The sequence below is a fragment of the Cupressus sempervirens genome, chromosome 5 (assembly GCF_028749045.1).
Source record: "Cupressus sempervirens isolate cs-2001-9-10 chromosome 5, ASM2874904v1, whole genome shotgun sequence".
NCBI classification, from domain to species: Eukaryota; Viridiplantae; Streptophyta; class Pinopsida; order Cupressales; family Cupressaceae; genus Cupressus; species Cupressus sempervirens.
The window spans coordinates 792,608,815-792,625,271 of NC_143122.1; the positions used below are offsets into that span (position 1 = coordinate 792,608,815).

The following is a 16,457-nucleotide window of genomic DNA, read 5'->3' on the forward strand; positions in this document are numbered from 1 at the left end:
TGGTGATGTCAAATTCTTGCATTAGTAACAACCATTGAGCCAATCGTCCAAAGATTACTGATTTTTTCATCAAATATTTGATAGCAGAGTGATCTATATATACAAATATTTGGTATCTTGTAATGTAATGTCTAAATTTATTCAGAGCATAAATTACAACAAGCAGTTCTTTCTCTATCACAGTGTAGTTATACTCGACTCCTTGAAGATTTTTACTGATATAGTAAATTGCATGTTCTATTGAATCTATCTTTTGGCCAAGTACCGCTCCAATGGCATGATCTGAAGCATCTGTGTGCATGTGACAATGTAACTCCCAATTGGGTCCTCAAAGCACTGGTGCTATTGAGAGGACTTCCCTAAGCTACAGGAAAGCTTTCGTACAATCTGAATCCCATACAAACTCTGCATCTTTTCGAAGCAATTTATATAAGGGTGCTACAATTTGATTGAAATATTTGATAAAACATCGATAATATCCCGCATGTCCTAGAAAACTCCTGACTTATTTCAATTTAGCTGGTATAGCCAATGTGCGTATGAATTCTATTTTTGTTAGATCTACCTCAATTCCTTTAGGGGAAATAAAGTGCCCCAACACCACTCCTTACATCATCATAAAACACTTTTCACTGTTTAAAGACAAATTGTAGTCTTTGCATCTTTGTAAAACCTTGTCCAAGTTCTCCTTGGCTTCTTCAAATTTTTGTCCATATGTGGTGAAGTCATCCATATACACTTCCAAACAATCTGCAGATAAGTCAAAAAAAATGCTAATAACAACTCTTTGGAAAGTTGCAGGTGCATTGCACAAACCAAATGGTAGGAAAACATAAGCAAATGTTCCCCATGGACACGTGAATGTGGTCTTGTCCTGATCCTTTGGTGCTATCTAGATTTGATTGTAGCCACTGAACCCATCCAAGAATGAAAAGTATTTTTTTCCTGCAAGATTGTCAAGAACTTGATCAACAAAAGGCAATGGAAAATGATCCTTCTTGGTAGCTGAGTTAAGTTCTCTATAATCTATGCAGACTCACTAGTTTCTCCCTTTTTTGGGAACAATAACCAATGGTGACACCCATTGGCTATCTAAAATAGGATATATGAAGCCAACATTGAGTAGCTTTTGCAATTCATTTTTGACAATATCTCTTAATGCTGGGTTTATCCTACGCCAAGGTTGTCTCATAGGTTTGCAATTCGAATTGATATAAATCCTATGGGTACAGAGTGTAGGATTCAAACCTTTCATATCTGTATACTCCCAAGCAAAAGCATCCTAGTGCTTTTGTAACAGCTGCAGGGTATTATGATGTTGTACCTAAGATAAGGACTTACTTATATTTAATTTTCTTCTTGGAACGATTGCTGTTTTGACTACTTTTTCAGCCATTGAAATTTGCATAATTGGTTGTGAATCTATCTCATGTGGTAGGAGTGAATTCATAAGCTATGTAGACTCAAAATAATGAAGTTCAGTGGGTAAATGCAGAATGCTTTCTAAGATACACTCTTGTTTAGAAGATGTCTCAGGTTGTGTTCCATACTCATTCAATATGATAAAAGAAATGGCATCATCTTCTTCTTTAATGTTTACAAATGAGTCCTTTGAGATCATCATAAATTGTTGAATAGAATCTATGTCCATATCAGAGTCATCCATATTTGGTCAGACAAGTTGATCATCCCGCAGCAAAGGTTGAGCAGGAGAATACAAGGTCAAATTTTTAGTGTTTTTTCCATATGAAATAGTCATTTTCCTTGATTGGCGTGCAATATAAGCATCTACTGTTGCTAACCATGGTCATCCTAGAATGATAGGATATCCCCCAATACTTTTTTTTGGAGAGAGTACTACAAAATCTATTGGATACTCCCATGAATGTAATGTGACAGTGACATCTTCTAGCATACCATCAGGAATGATAGTAAAACTATCTGCTAGCTGCAAGATTCTTGGTGTTTGCCTGAGATTAATGATGCTTAATTTGGACACTACTTCCTTGGTCATTACATTAATGTATGCTCCTAGGTCTATTAAGACATTCTACACTTGCACTCCTTGAATGGTGAGGGTCACTATTGGACTTCCAGGGTTTGCATACTTAGGCATTTTGCAGTTATCAAGCATAAGATCAGAAAGCTTCCCAAGGACATGGATAGTCTTTGGGTCTTTCTTTTTCCTTCCTGGATTTTTAAATTGACTTCTTTGATGGCTTTTGAATATATAGAGACTTCCTTTATTACATCAAGCAAGATATTTTTTACTGTCATTTGCTTGAGTTGCTCAAGAAAATCTAATGCAGCTTGATTTTCACTTGGCAGAACTTGCTCTGTTAACCTACTAGGAAATGGTGGTTTCTTGGCTATAGGAGAGACAATGGTGGTAGGTTCTTGAACTGACTCAACATTTGTATCATCTATTTCTGTTATAATGGGCTACTGAGGTGAGGCAAGCGTTGTTCTAGATCATAGATGGATATCATTCAGGGTGATGGAATAACTTTGCTGCTGGGCTGAAGGTTTTTCACTATTAGGATTAGGCATAGGTTGTGTAGGTAACTGTGGCTATTTTGGAGGGGCTGTATTGGCTGCAGGAGGCATTAAGGCTTACTGTTGAGGAGGTTGAGTCAAGGCTAGTTGATGCTAGTGCTGCTGCTAGTTCTAGGTTTGCTGCCAACCCTACTGAGGTTGTTGCCAACCCTGCTAAGGTTGCTGCCACCCTTGGTTAGGTTGCTTCCAATTATTATAATTAGCATGCTGTTGTTGCCATTGGCTATTACCACCGTAATTATGGAGTGGGTCTTGAGGAATACCTGATCTTGGACCCCACATCCTTCATTGAGCAACATAGAGGACTTCCCCATCTTCATCAATTACCTTGAACTTAGTAGGCACATGCTGTGATTCCAAGCTAGCGATAGGCTTACATCGGCAGTTGTATTTCTTTTCTCTGCAATGGGGGCAATATTCTACCAACATAATATCTACATCCTCCTTCTTCCTTCATGCTTGCATGGTGTCCAATTGTGTAGCAACATCATTAACGATGTCTTGCTTGAAATTCGACAAGAGGTTTGACAGTTCTGTCTTAGATACCCCCACCCCAAGAGTTTTTTGGAGTAAGTCCCTCAAACCTCATCCTTTTTTTGTTGTTGCTTTGGAATAGTTCAAACAAATATTCTGAATTTCAGCCCACATCTTGTGTGTAATGTCACCTCTAGCCATTAATTCTAAAGCTTCCATACTCCTGTCATGCACTCATTTCAGAAAGAGATGCTTTTGGGACTCCTTGTTCAATTGATGCTATGTGTTACGCTATAAGTTAAACATGAACTAGGTAACATAGTCCTCCAAAGACTCATCCTCCTTTTGTGACACTTTAAAAATGTCATCTCCTTTCAAATCATGGCCTCTGCAATATTCCTTATATTTATTAAGAAACATGTTACTCATAGTTGGCCAATCTATCACAACATTGGCACCTAGACTCATGAACCATCTTAAAGCGGCTTCTTTGAGAGTTGATGGAAACAATTTCAGCTTATGGGCATCAGTTGTGTAGTCATAACTTCGATAAAGGATGTCGAACTCAAAGAGAAAAGTTTTTGGATCTTTAGTAATAAGGCCATAGAATTTAGGTAGGGCATCTGAGGGTATATTTTTTAGATTTTGGTTACCCTGCTGAGGAGGAATTGGAAAGGGAAAGGTAGGCTAAGTTGCTACCATTTGTGGATGTCCTAGTGGTGGCTGATAAATGACTAGAGCTAATGGATTATCTTGATATTCTGGCTCAGCAAAAATTTTATTCAAATGGAAGGATTCTTCAGATGTGGTCAATGATTGTACTTGTTTCAATACTTCTACAAATACGTTCTCAAATGGTTCTTGTTCTATTTCTTCTCTCTCTTCTCTTTATTCAGGGTCAGGATAAAAAGGGTCTTCCTGATTGAAGTTGGGAAGAAATCTTCCAAGGCGGTCTCTTCTCCTATGCATGCAAAAATGCTAAAAATGAAACTAAATGACTCAATAGTGAATACTAGACTGACACCATCCCCAGAAATGGTGCCAAAAATATGTCTAATCAATATAACATCTTTTTAGTTACAAGATTGGACATCCCTTACTACCAAAGTACTATGCTGATCTTCATTAAATGTCAATCTGGGAACATGAACTTGAGATGATGTCTGCAAAGTATATGCTCTAGTTTTGCTAAAACTCACTACTACCTTGAATGCAATAACCATTAAGGAAATCTAGTTTATCCAAAGGAAATACAACTATCAAATATTTGGAAGAAAATTCTAATTATTTAACCATACATCTATGCACCTACTGCTGCAGGAATAGTGACTGGTTTTGTTTCCAGTGGCTGTAGGAACAATAGTTCTAATATTAACTTAGAAAATTGAGTCTAAATCCTACTTACTAAAGTAAACTCCACCTTCTACATGGGCCCCCATGGAAGAATGAAGGAAAATATCAACTCAGACAAAAGTATAAAAACTCAGCAAAGTCATGTATGCATTTAAATATGTAGTATTACAATAACTTGGAAAATAAGATGTCTATCAACTCTCTCTGTCTGCTCACTACCTAACCTCATAGATATAGATGAGGTCTTATTTAAAAGGAAGGAAAACAACAAAATCCTATAATTACGAGTTCCTCATGAAGGAAAGTCAGTTACAACTTAAGACTGCAAGCATGCAATTGTAAAGACATTAATTATCCCTTAAATTCTCCACAAATATAGATCATAGGAAATGCTAGATCTGCTCTTTCATTTGACTTTAGATAGCTTCCAGGAATCTAGGTATCATGCTTTGCATGTTTAACCAATTGCTTTGATGCTTGCTTCCTTGCTTAGCTGCTTTATCAGGTCCCTCTTTGTTATTCATTAAAATAGGTCCCTTTGACTTTTCTGCCAAGTCTCCAGCTACAACGGTGTCATAACGCTTCTCTTTAATACCATCAATGCCTTAGTGCTATTCCTTCACAGTTTGTTTTTTATTAACTCTAGCTCATCTTGTATTCCTGCGATCAACATTTAATACACACAAGACTTACCACAAATATTTATTTATATTTATTAGTTTACAAAGAAAAGGCATTCATTATTCAACAAATAGTTTTTGCAATCTCTTCAGCTACAGGAAGATCTACCCATATCAAACATTCATGAAGAAAGATTTTTACCATAAAATGAACCCCTTTTTAGATATAATTCTGATAATCATTTTTATGCCCTATGTCCATACTTTATACATCAAAAGTTCAAAACACTTATATTAAAAGATGATAACGTTCAGTATGTTATAGACAAATGTTCACAAAAAGGACCAAAAAGACTTCTATTTTTTCATATCATCAAGGTGCAAACTCCCAAGTGTCTCAATCACAAATTACTATGCAATGTACTATCCTAAGTAAGCTTAATTAAGTGTAATTAGTAAATATTTAATTACACCAACACCCCCCCTTAAGTGCAACTTAGGGAAATGCACTTAAACTCACAATGCAAGATGGGTCCTGGCTACTAGGCCATTTTAGGTACCCATGTACAACATGCAATGCAATACATGAAATGTAATCTCTCAAAAAGTGGAGAAAGAGAGAAAACCTCATGGGAAAAACCCTCCTCCAAAAAGAGAGATGAAAATAAGATGTATGAATGGATGGAATACTCAAGACCCCCCAAAATTTGCATACATCATGTATATACAAAGAATGATCCCCCCATAGGAAGGAAATAAGGAGACATGATATCCCCCCCATAATGAAGAAGATCCAATATAGATGAAGAGTACTTGCAAGAAAAATATAATCCAATGCCTACAAGAAACATGTCTCTCCTTAGGAAGAGATAAATACATCAAAAGATGAAGAAGCCACTCCATGTAAAAAGTGAGTAAGGAGGAAGAAGTTCTCCATGTACACATCTCTAAAGACTAAATAGGTGTCTCCAAGCTCAAAGATTCTATCACACCATCAAGATAACCTATGAGATGTGAAAAATCAAGAGAACATGAAGAGTTGGGACATCCAATGTCCAAATAAGGTGAAGAAGTATCTCGAAGAGAAACCTCCTTAGATGTATTAACCAAATTTGCATTATGAGACTCATCTGAAAGAGCATCCAAGAATTCATCCCACACTACAAGATCTAAAGCATAAAGATCATCCTGCTAAATATTAGAACTCATGTTTGAAGAAGTCGGAGGTGGAGGAGTAGGAAGTTCAGCACTTGTCTCAAGAAAACAATGATTCAAGTGTCCAATGTTCTCACATGAATTATTCACCTTTGATAAAGGGTTAGGTACATCATGAATATCATCATCATTATCAAAAAAATGTGCAAAAGAATACAAGCATGATTATGATCAACAACTCCCATAGCTATGACATCTCTAGCCTCCATGTCCCTAATACAGACATAATTAGGAGTGAACTCAACAATTTTTCCTTTTGCCCCATGAGTAATTTGGTAAATGTAAAGGATATTAGTGATCAAGGATGGTACACAAAGAACATCATTAAATATACCCTCTGTCATAGGAATAGAATGTTTTCCACAAACCTTCATCTATGTATTATTACCCATCAATATAGGTGGAGAATTACAAGGCTCAATAGAAAAAAACATATCCATAGAAGATGCCATATGATGTGATGCACCTGAATCAAGAAGCCATTTACCTTGCCCAAGATGTGTGAAAGAAATGAGTCCTTGTCCTTTGCCTCTAGATGATGATGTAGATGTAGTAGCTTCCTAATATTGAGAACAAGGAGAAGACACTGATAAGGGCAACTGGATATTATTCTTTTGAAGAATGTGAGTAAGCTCATCAATCTTCTTATGGAAACATTTATGCTCATCATGTCCTAACTTTTTGCAATAAGCATATTTATCTCTCTTTCTTCTAGGTGATTCCTCTCTTGAAGAGGACTTGGATTCAATATTATGTTTTGAAGGAGAGTCATCACCTTTGTCATGTTTCTTAAGATCCTTGTGTTGTTTGTTTCCCTTTCCCTTGGGAGCCTTTGGAGAGGAGTCATTTACAACCAACACTTGATACTTGGAAGGCTTCAATTGATCATTGTGTGCTAACTTTGCTTGTTCCCTTTTGAGATGAGTTGTAAATTCATCAAGAGAAGGCATTTTGTATGCACTATCAAGAGTATCCATAGTAGCATAGAATGTGGAAACAAATATTGAATATTCAAGACCTAGCTTGGAAAGAATAGATAATATCAATTGCTCATCATCTTTAGTAATACCACAATTAGAAGACTCCAATCTAATGGAATTGAACTTAGAGAAAAAGTCTTGAATATTGTCAAAATCACATGGACTTAGACCTATAAGCTGATTCTCTAATTTGAATTTTCTTATTCTATCATGTTTACGAAAGATTCCTTCCAATGTTGTCTAGACATCATGAGGATGTTTGTAGGATGAAATATGATATAAAAATCATGAGAGATGGTAGATCTAAGAGAGCTAAGTGCTTTATCCCTTATGTCAAACCATTTCCTTCTTTTTGCAATACCTTGAGCTGGTTCTAGATCCTGTCCAAGAATCATTCTAAACAATCCAATACTCATCAACTAATTAGAAATTGCTTGTTTCCATTCATGATAGTTATATGGAGTGAATAATGGAACTTTTGAAAAATCGATAATGAAATCAAATGATGACTGAAATAAATTGATAACTCCTTCAAATTATTTATTCAATTAAGAAAATTGCAATCCAAGTATTCACTAAGTACAAATATAGCCAAAAGGGACCTATTTATGAAAGTGATATGCCCACTCCAAATCATTGAAATTTGATTATAAATCTAGAAAGTAGAGGAAAAATCATGCACTTTCAAAAAAAATTGCACCTGAAAATGTTGCCGAATGTGCCCAAATAGAGCCTTGAAAGTTGCAAAAAATGGGATTTGCGATTTTTAGAAAAATTTAGAGATAGAAATCCAAAATCAATGGCACTACTGTGTAGATTCTAAAATTCTACCCCAAAATAAAAATAATTTCTTGGAAAAAGGAGTCTGTGTGAGGGAGATATCGTTGTTTGAAAATCGCCTCTGAATTTTTTTTTTTGAATTGCTGCCGCCACACCTTCAAAAATTAAATGGCTCTAGATTTGGCCTCAGATGTCTAGTTTGGATGAAACAAAATTTGATTTAGGGGTTTTTGAACCTCCTCTATATGATGCCAACCTCTGATTCAATTTTCACCTGCAATAGAAGGTCACAAAATAGGACTCCCAAAATTTCCTCCAAATTGTGATGTCCAAATTGCCAAATGCTGCACCAATAATGAGTCAAGCCAAGTTTTCACTTCTTGAGAGGAAGTCTTCACACCATGAGAGCTCTAATACCATGTTAGAGTTTTAGGTGACTTTACAACACCCCGAGGATCAAATGAAAGACCAAGATAACTTCCACAAGAGAATGGCAAGAAAATTGCATGAAGATGCAAGAATGCTATTATTGATAATGGACTTGATTAACATCCAGTGGATTGATTTTAAATGTACATAATAGGCCTCCTTATATAGGAGAGGTGATAAGAGACAATGATAAGGAGAAGATAAGCTATCACCCACACAAGGTGGAGTCACATGTCCACCAAAGGTGGACCATCCTCCATTATGCAATGAAGTATGTGCAATGATGAGGTGATAATGTCATAAGTGCACTAAAGGTGGAATGAGATAACAACTATGACCACCTAGAGTGGAATTCTCCTACACCATGTGTTTAATTGAGGTGTAAACTCCCAAGTGTCTCAATCACAAATTATTATGCAATGCATTATCCTAAGTAAGCTTAAGTAAGTGTAATTAGTGAATATTTAATTACACCAACACTATCTAGAGAATTAATAAACTCCAAAACCCTACTATAAACTCTCCATTTTTCCTTCTTTACTTTCTATTCTTATAAAGAGAAGTCATTCCTAATTATATCTTTAGGAAGATAAAATATATGTTCATATGATTTTGCCCTTTCTCTTTCTTTAAATATTAAAAAAAATGATATTGGGCCATTTGATATCTATCAAGGAACTTACCCAAATGTTTCCATCCTCCTTTGGTCAGCACAAAATTATGGACAATTCTGAAATTTGGAAAGATTTTTCCCTTAGATCTTCCCACCAACTCCCTCTCTTCAAGTCCTCTAATCTGCCATAAGAAATCAACGATTCCTACCTTCAAGGGCACTTGGTATGGTAGGACATGAGGCTTCCCTTGGAAACCATACACTCTAAAAATAGTAGAAATCGAATAGGGGATAATGTATCCCTAGTTGTGACTAACCTTCAGACCCTTAGCATGATCCTTAGGCCTAATCATCTCCAGTAAGGGTTGAGGAATTCAAAGGTTGTCTCCACTTAAAAAAATCCTCATCTTCAATGCAAAATACCTATCAAAATGGATAAAACTGGCATCTATGACTTCCCAAGTCATATCTACACTCTAGAGCTGAACTGATAGCTTCTCTCCTTCTCTTTCTCACTCTAGTTTCATGTATTTAGCAAAGACAAAAATATCTTTGTATAAGAACATGTACATAAAAAATGAATACCAGCAAAAGGGCTTTTCAACTTTACCCTTGCTTATGCTAACTAGCCCATTGTGTATTTCTTCAGCTAAATGGGATGCAAAATAAAAAGTGGAGCTCATTCCATACTGTAGAGTTTGAGTTATCATAAAAATTAAAGACCCTGGGATGTGATATTTCTCATCCATGCTTCCAGAGGGTAATTCAAAGAGCCTGTGCCCCTAGAGTTAAAATATTTCTTTAACAAGGGCTTTGGGGTGGAAGGTATTACAAGTGTTAGATGCCCTACCTTCGCAAAATGGTCTTGCAGTGGTCCCCCTCGAAGGTATATTCTTTGAGCATCATACCTTCATTGTAGATCATCCAAACTGATCTTTTCATGTAGAACTAGGTTAGGGTTTAACATAAAAGCCTCTCTGATCACCTTAATAGTTATCCTAAACAAATTGTCTCCAACATGGTTCTTTACAACCCACAACACAGGGTCCTTTGCACAAATCACTTTCTAAACAACTCCAAACCACCCATTGATGTTTCTGCATCTCTCAACCAATTTCCCTTGTCATAAAAACCCTCATCAATTCTTAGTCTAGGGATTCTGGGGACCAATTTCTTCCCTTTTTTTATCTCATTTGTAAAAAGGAGCAATTGTTCAAGGAAATCATCATGTACATTCTTATGTTGATAATCCTTCTTTCTAGAAAAATATCTTTGGGGAGACATTTTGCCAATTCAAAAAAATTTGAAATTGAAAACTTTTCACAAAAATGTCAGGGCACTTACAAATCTTTTGATCTCAGCAAAATAATTTGTTCACAAGAGTAGGCAATTTGATCTTAGAAAATCTTTTGATCTCAGTAATACAATTTGTAAGCCTTTAATAGGGCAAACCTTTCATAGGGTAGATCATGACTCATGATCAAAATATTTTAACCTTCATTGGATATACTTTATTACTATAGTAGTGAAGATTTGTGGGTGTCATCCCCACTCCAGTTTTACCTTCTCACTTGGAGGGTTTCTGGATAATCATATCTGGTGTTATGTGTGTGAATGCTTACATGTTTACGTGATTTAGATGTATGTGCTTTATATGTTATTTTAGTTTATCTATTGAATATATGAGATGGATGTATGGTGAAAGTTTTATGGGTCCAAGTTTAAACTACTAATTCATCCCCCCCCTCTTAGAAGTTCACCTTTCCTATTGTAATTCCAACAAATCCTCTTGCTCTTCTATAGTAAAATGCTATCCGTGAGGCTCTCTTTTCCATTCTCCATATCATGGAGGACTATTTGCTACAACATTTGATCTTCCTCTTCTTCTTCCTACAATAAAATCTCATCTTCTTGTAAAGGCTCAAAAGCCATTATTTGTTCCTCAAGAGAAGGAACAACCTTGCTATCTTTTTATTCTTCCTCAACAAAATAGGGAAGCTCTTCAAAAAAGAGGATTGGATCCTCTTCTTTCTACTCCATCTCCAACTCTTTATCTTCCTCAGCAGGTAACAAATCCTCCTATGTTAGCTTTGTGGGCTTCATTTCACTCTCCCAAAATGACATGTTTGGATCAATAGGAGTCCATACAACTAACCCACCCTCAAAGAGTGAAATGGTAATAGGTATAGAAGGCTTATGTGGCCATATTTTTTGTATAGGGAGTGGAGAAGTTAGAACAATAGGCTTTTGTAACAGAGGGGCTTCATGAAGCTTGGGATGACAAATCTTGGAAAAGGGGCTGCCTCTGCTTCTTTGGTCTAAAAATGAGCTGGCTAGAGCCTCATTTCCTCCTTTTTTTCTGCAACAACTTGCATAGCAAGTCTCTCCTCAAGATGTCTCTATTTCTAACTCTTTTTCTCTTGTTGTTGGAGATAGGCCTGGTATTCCATCTCCTCCTGCTGTCTCTCTATCTCTTGCTACCTTACAACCTCATCAAGCTACCTATCATAGGTCATAAATTGCTTATTTTGTTCATGAAACTTCCAATCAATCTTCTTTTGGAAGTCCAATATCATATCTTCAATATTTTTATATGGGGATGTTAGTATTGGTGGAGCAGTGGTAGGGAAAGAGTAAACATTCTGAGCATATTTGCTATAAACAACTTGGGGTTGAGATTGAAATTGGCAATATGATAGATGAGGAATAAAATTTTAATGATATGGGAGGGGGGGATAGTAGTTATTTATATGAAATGGGTCCATGGTTAGAACTTCATTAAAGTTGAAATTTCATAGAAAACTTTGGAAATCACAAAAGATCAAGAATGATCTTTGCATACTAGCACTGGGTCTTCTTGAAACAAGTAGATGTGCACTAGAGTTACCATGGTGTTTGATGAAATGCCTCCAAAGGCTAATGACACAAAGAATAACAAATAAGATTGCAATAGCCATCAATGGACTTATGTAGCTGAATTCGTGTGTCCCACTGAGCATGCCAAATACTATTGACACAAAATTCTGCACCCCTACCCTATGTGTTATCCTTGGGAGACCTTGTGTAACATGGAAGCAACCTCCAAGTGTGGGATTTTCTCTTTGAGGTTGAATCTCTAGAGAAGGCCAACTTCCTTACAATTAGGGTGCACCTACACTAAGACTTGGGAGGAAAAGGGAGAAGGAATGCATGTTAGAAATACTGAATGGGAAAGGGGGTGATGCACAAGATTGAAAAAATGGTTTAACTCTGATTTTAGCTACACTACACATAAATGAAGCACCCAAATACATAGCTCTAAAATCTAATCTATCTCCCAAGAACTTGCATGCTGGTTTGAAATTGATTGAATGCTGTGAGGAAAGAAATTTTCATTATGCAACCATTATCAACAGTTAAACACAACACATAAACTTATAAAATAGAGAAGAAACATTTAAAGTGAGGTAATAAATATTCAAATAGCAATGAATAGAAGACGGGGTAAAAAATAGAGAAATTTCATTCATAGAAGGCAAGGAATACATTTGTAGAGCATAAGGTTGCTGCAAAAAATGCCAGCAGAGAAGAACCCTTGGGAAATATTTACAACTTACCTTTATAGATCATGCATAACTCAAATTTAAACATGGACTTCAAACCCAAACCAAGGTGGAGTTGAGTTGTACAAAAACCAATAACTGAAGAATCAAATGGAAATATCATCATGAAGTACAACCTTTCTACTAGAAGTGATAGGAAAAGAAAAGAAGATGGAACCAGTCATAAGAGATCAAATCCCATAAGATTTGATCATCACATGCAATAAAGAGGCATGGAGTGCAATATAATTGTGCAAACAAGGCCCAAGATGTCAACCTATATTAAAGAAATGATCATTGTAATGTGTCATAGCTGCAACAAATCAATTCATGCCATTGTCAAAAAATGTGGGATGAGATAAAATGTAGTGTTAACTTCCCACATAAAATGTAGAGTTGACCTATGTGGAAAAAGATCTAATTTGCCCCAAAAAATGGTGGAGTGTTGATGTAGATCTTCCATTTCAAATGGACGACCTAGATGCTACAAGAATCTCCCCAACAAAAGATTAAGTCACCACCATAGATGTAGATCCTTTCATTTTAAAATGGATGGATAAGATACAACAATGAGATCCCCAAGATGCAATCAAATCTAAAGGTTGTTGCATCTTCACAAAAGGGAAACAATAGTAATGTGAAATATGAGAGTCTTTGGATTCAAAGAAATTCAACAAAAGAGGAAAAGTAGATAAAATGAAAATTTAACCCCACAATTTAGCGTGTTAACCCAAAACAAAGAAAACAATCTATTGAAGATCTCTCATATTGACTATTAGTAATGGGTTGAATGGGGGGAAAAACTGGCCAACATTAACCATATCACACAATACCTCATCTTAGTATTTCCCAATGTTGAACTTAACCCCATAGTTCTCTTTCATCTCTACATATGGTCATCCTAAAACCAACTTCCCATTTCAACAAGGGTGTTTAAGTCTCCTTAATCCTATCTTTTATACCATATCCTTTGACACAAGGTTTTCAATATTCCCATTGTTCATTATTGCCTCACAAAATTTTCCACCATATTTAAAAATAGTTTAGAATAATTACTTTCTTGTATAGTCTTTGATTCATTTTTACTCAATACAACTCTCCTAAACATACAAGATTATACCATCGTAGGCAGCCTTTCTTTCAACAAGTTCACCTTCATCAACTTGTCCCTCATGTGGTGCTAGGTTTTATTTTCATTTTCCTTTGCTAGAATAAATCAAACATTGGAAATCTCCATGTGAAATATTTCCATAATTGAAAGAAGTACCTTTGAATTCTATATTTCCCATGCATCTTCCATGAATCTTCTAATCTGATTCCTCTTCAATCACAAGCTTACTCTTGCTCTTGTCACCAATGTGTTTATCCCTTACCTTAGGTGTAGATTATCTTCTCTTTAACCTAAATTTTTCCTTTAGGGCATATTGATAGGAATCTTAAATTATACTAATCGTTATCATTCTTAACTCATCTTGAGTGTTAGTCTCAAACCATTGACATACCTAACCACCATCTCCTATATGAATTTTAGTGTTAAGATCTTATTGTCATATGGTAGAGGTCTTGAGTGTGCTCCTTAACTATCAAATTATTTTTCTTTATATTTAACAATTTCTTAAGCGATTCCAATTCATAGTCTTGTAGTCTGAACTTGACCCTAATTCTAAAAACCCTACTCCATCTAGTGATCTTAAATCTACCATTGTCTATTCTATCTTTCTATAATTTTTTCCACCATAAGAAAACATGACTCTTCAAATTAGCTTGTGATAATCTAACCTTATATGGATCCTTAACATCTTTAAGATAAAAGTAATATTTTAATTTACTAATTCAATATATCAATTCCTCATGATGTAATGTACTAGAAACACAAGAAACATCTATTCTATGACTCTTATCCAATTCTATCATAGCTCTCAATAATATTTCTTGCTTTAGAAGAATCTCAATGTTAGTTGTCTCAAGATCTTCAACAACCTTTTTGAATTCATCTTCACTCTTAGGGTTCGCCTTAACCCCAGTCAAAGAATTTTAGACCTTGATCCTTTTCTTATTACCAAATTCCCCCATTACTTTCTCTAGTCTTACATGGTTTATTTTTCTAGGTGGCATCCTTGCAAATGTTAGGAATTTCCTTCAATTTCCTAAGGTTTGGGGATCTAATCACAACTATTTATTTCCCTAATATAATGAAGCAATCTAACAAAACATTCAATATTACTCAAACAAATTATCTATACAGTTATTATCTATGCATTCCTTGAAATCACCAATTCGTCCTTCAAATTATCCACTGACTTTTCCTATGATTTTCTTTGTTCAACCCTCATCAAGTGTAGGTCAAATTTATCATTTATCATCCCATAACCAGGATCTTTAGGACTCATAATATTTGGAACTTGATATGATTAATCCTATTGCTAAAATGATACTATCATGCACCATTAGTAACAAATCCTATCTTAAACCATATTTTGCAAGTCACTTTTTGATGTAGGTCATATCCTTAGTTTTTCCACCCTACAAACAACAAATCTGCACCTTCTCAACCTCAAGAACTCTAATCTACAATCAAAAGAATTACAACTTTTCTCCAATACCATATGATGCAATCAAGGACAAAGAAATCCCCAAAGAATATGTTCAACCTTAAATATATGAACACCATAGTATAAGTAAATAAATAAATTAATGAACAACACAAATAAATAGGGAAACATGATCTTTAATTATCATCAAGTTGGCCAACAAGTACGTATTAAAAATTATTCAACAAACATGCATTATTAATAAGAACACAAGCCTCTAGTATTAGATATATTTTATTTCCTCTTTATCAATCTCTCCAAGACAAGATACTACCCTCCTCTACTAAACAAGTACTACCCTACTTATACACAATATCACTAGCCACAAGTCGATCGTCATATCTGATTAAACAATCTACAAGATAAAGAAGTATACGAAAAACATATAGGTTAAGAACCAAATCCATAAGAGCACCCCCAATTAGATATATCATGGCATGCAACATAAAGGAGGCTTGCAAAATGTATATAAACATAGAATGATGCACTATTAGACTTCACATAACATGAATCTCCATCACAAATTGAATCTTGCCAACCTAGTTATTAGAATTAGAAACTCAATATAGGACCATACCAAACATATGATAACTTCACCTAGAAATATTAGTTTGAGTTGGAAAGATAGACATACAATCTCCATGATGCATATATAACACCATAATGATCACATAAGATAACAAGCCAGTTGGATCTGTCACTACCAAAACATAGAAAATGCCCATTTAGAACAAAATACAAACAAATAGCAAGGAAGTCTTTTTGTGTAATGCAAGATTGCCAATTGCTTGGCCTAATTAATTAGATTAGAGAATAAAGTAATTCACCCTTACTTATGGATTGGATATTCTTATGTAGTAACCAATTGGCCTTTTAGGCTCATTAATATGTCAAACCTTGGACATAAACTTGAATGGTATATGTAAAGTGTATGCTATAAACCATGATAATTTTCATCACTTATGCTATGGAAATTAAATGTTTAACTTCAATTATATCTAGAACTTGGAAGTGAAAACATATATACTATTGAAAGCAATTCAATTATAAGTAGGATTCTACTCTGCCTGCCCATGCTAAAGGAACAACCACTAGTTATATTATTATGTGGTTGTAGAAACAAAATCATTCTAAGTTACTCCTATGAAAGAAAGGAAGTGAAACTAATAGATTTCACTTGCCAAGTGGCACCCCTTGGAAGAGAAAAGAGGAAATGTGCTCAAGAAAGACCAATGGAGATCAACAACTTCATTATATTCATTCTG

General features: G+C 35.2%; 1 pseudogene; it reads left to right on the plus strand.

Moving 5' to 3' along the window:
• Window positions 1–16,457, plus strand: part of LOC149558314 (protein TOPLESS-RELATED PROTEIN 2-like) — a 77,623-nt pseudogene that overhangs the window by 24,227 nt on the left and 36,939 nt on the right.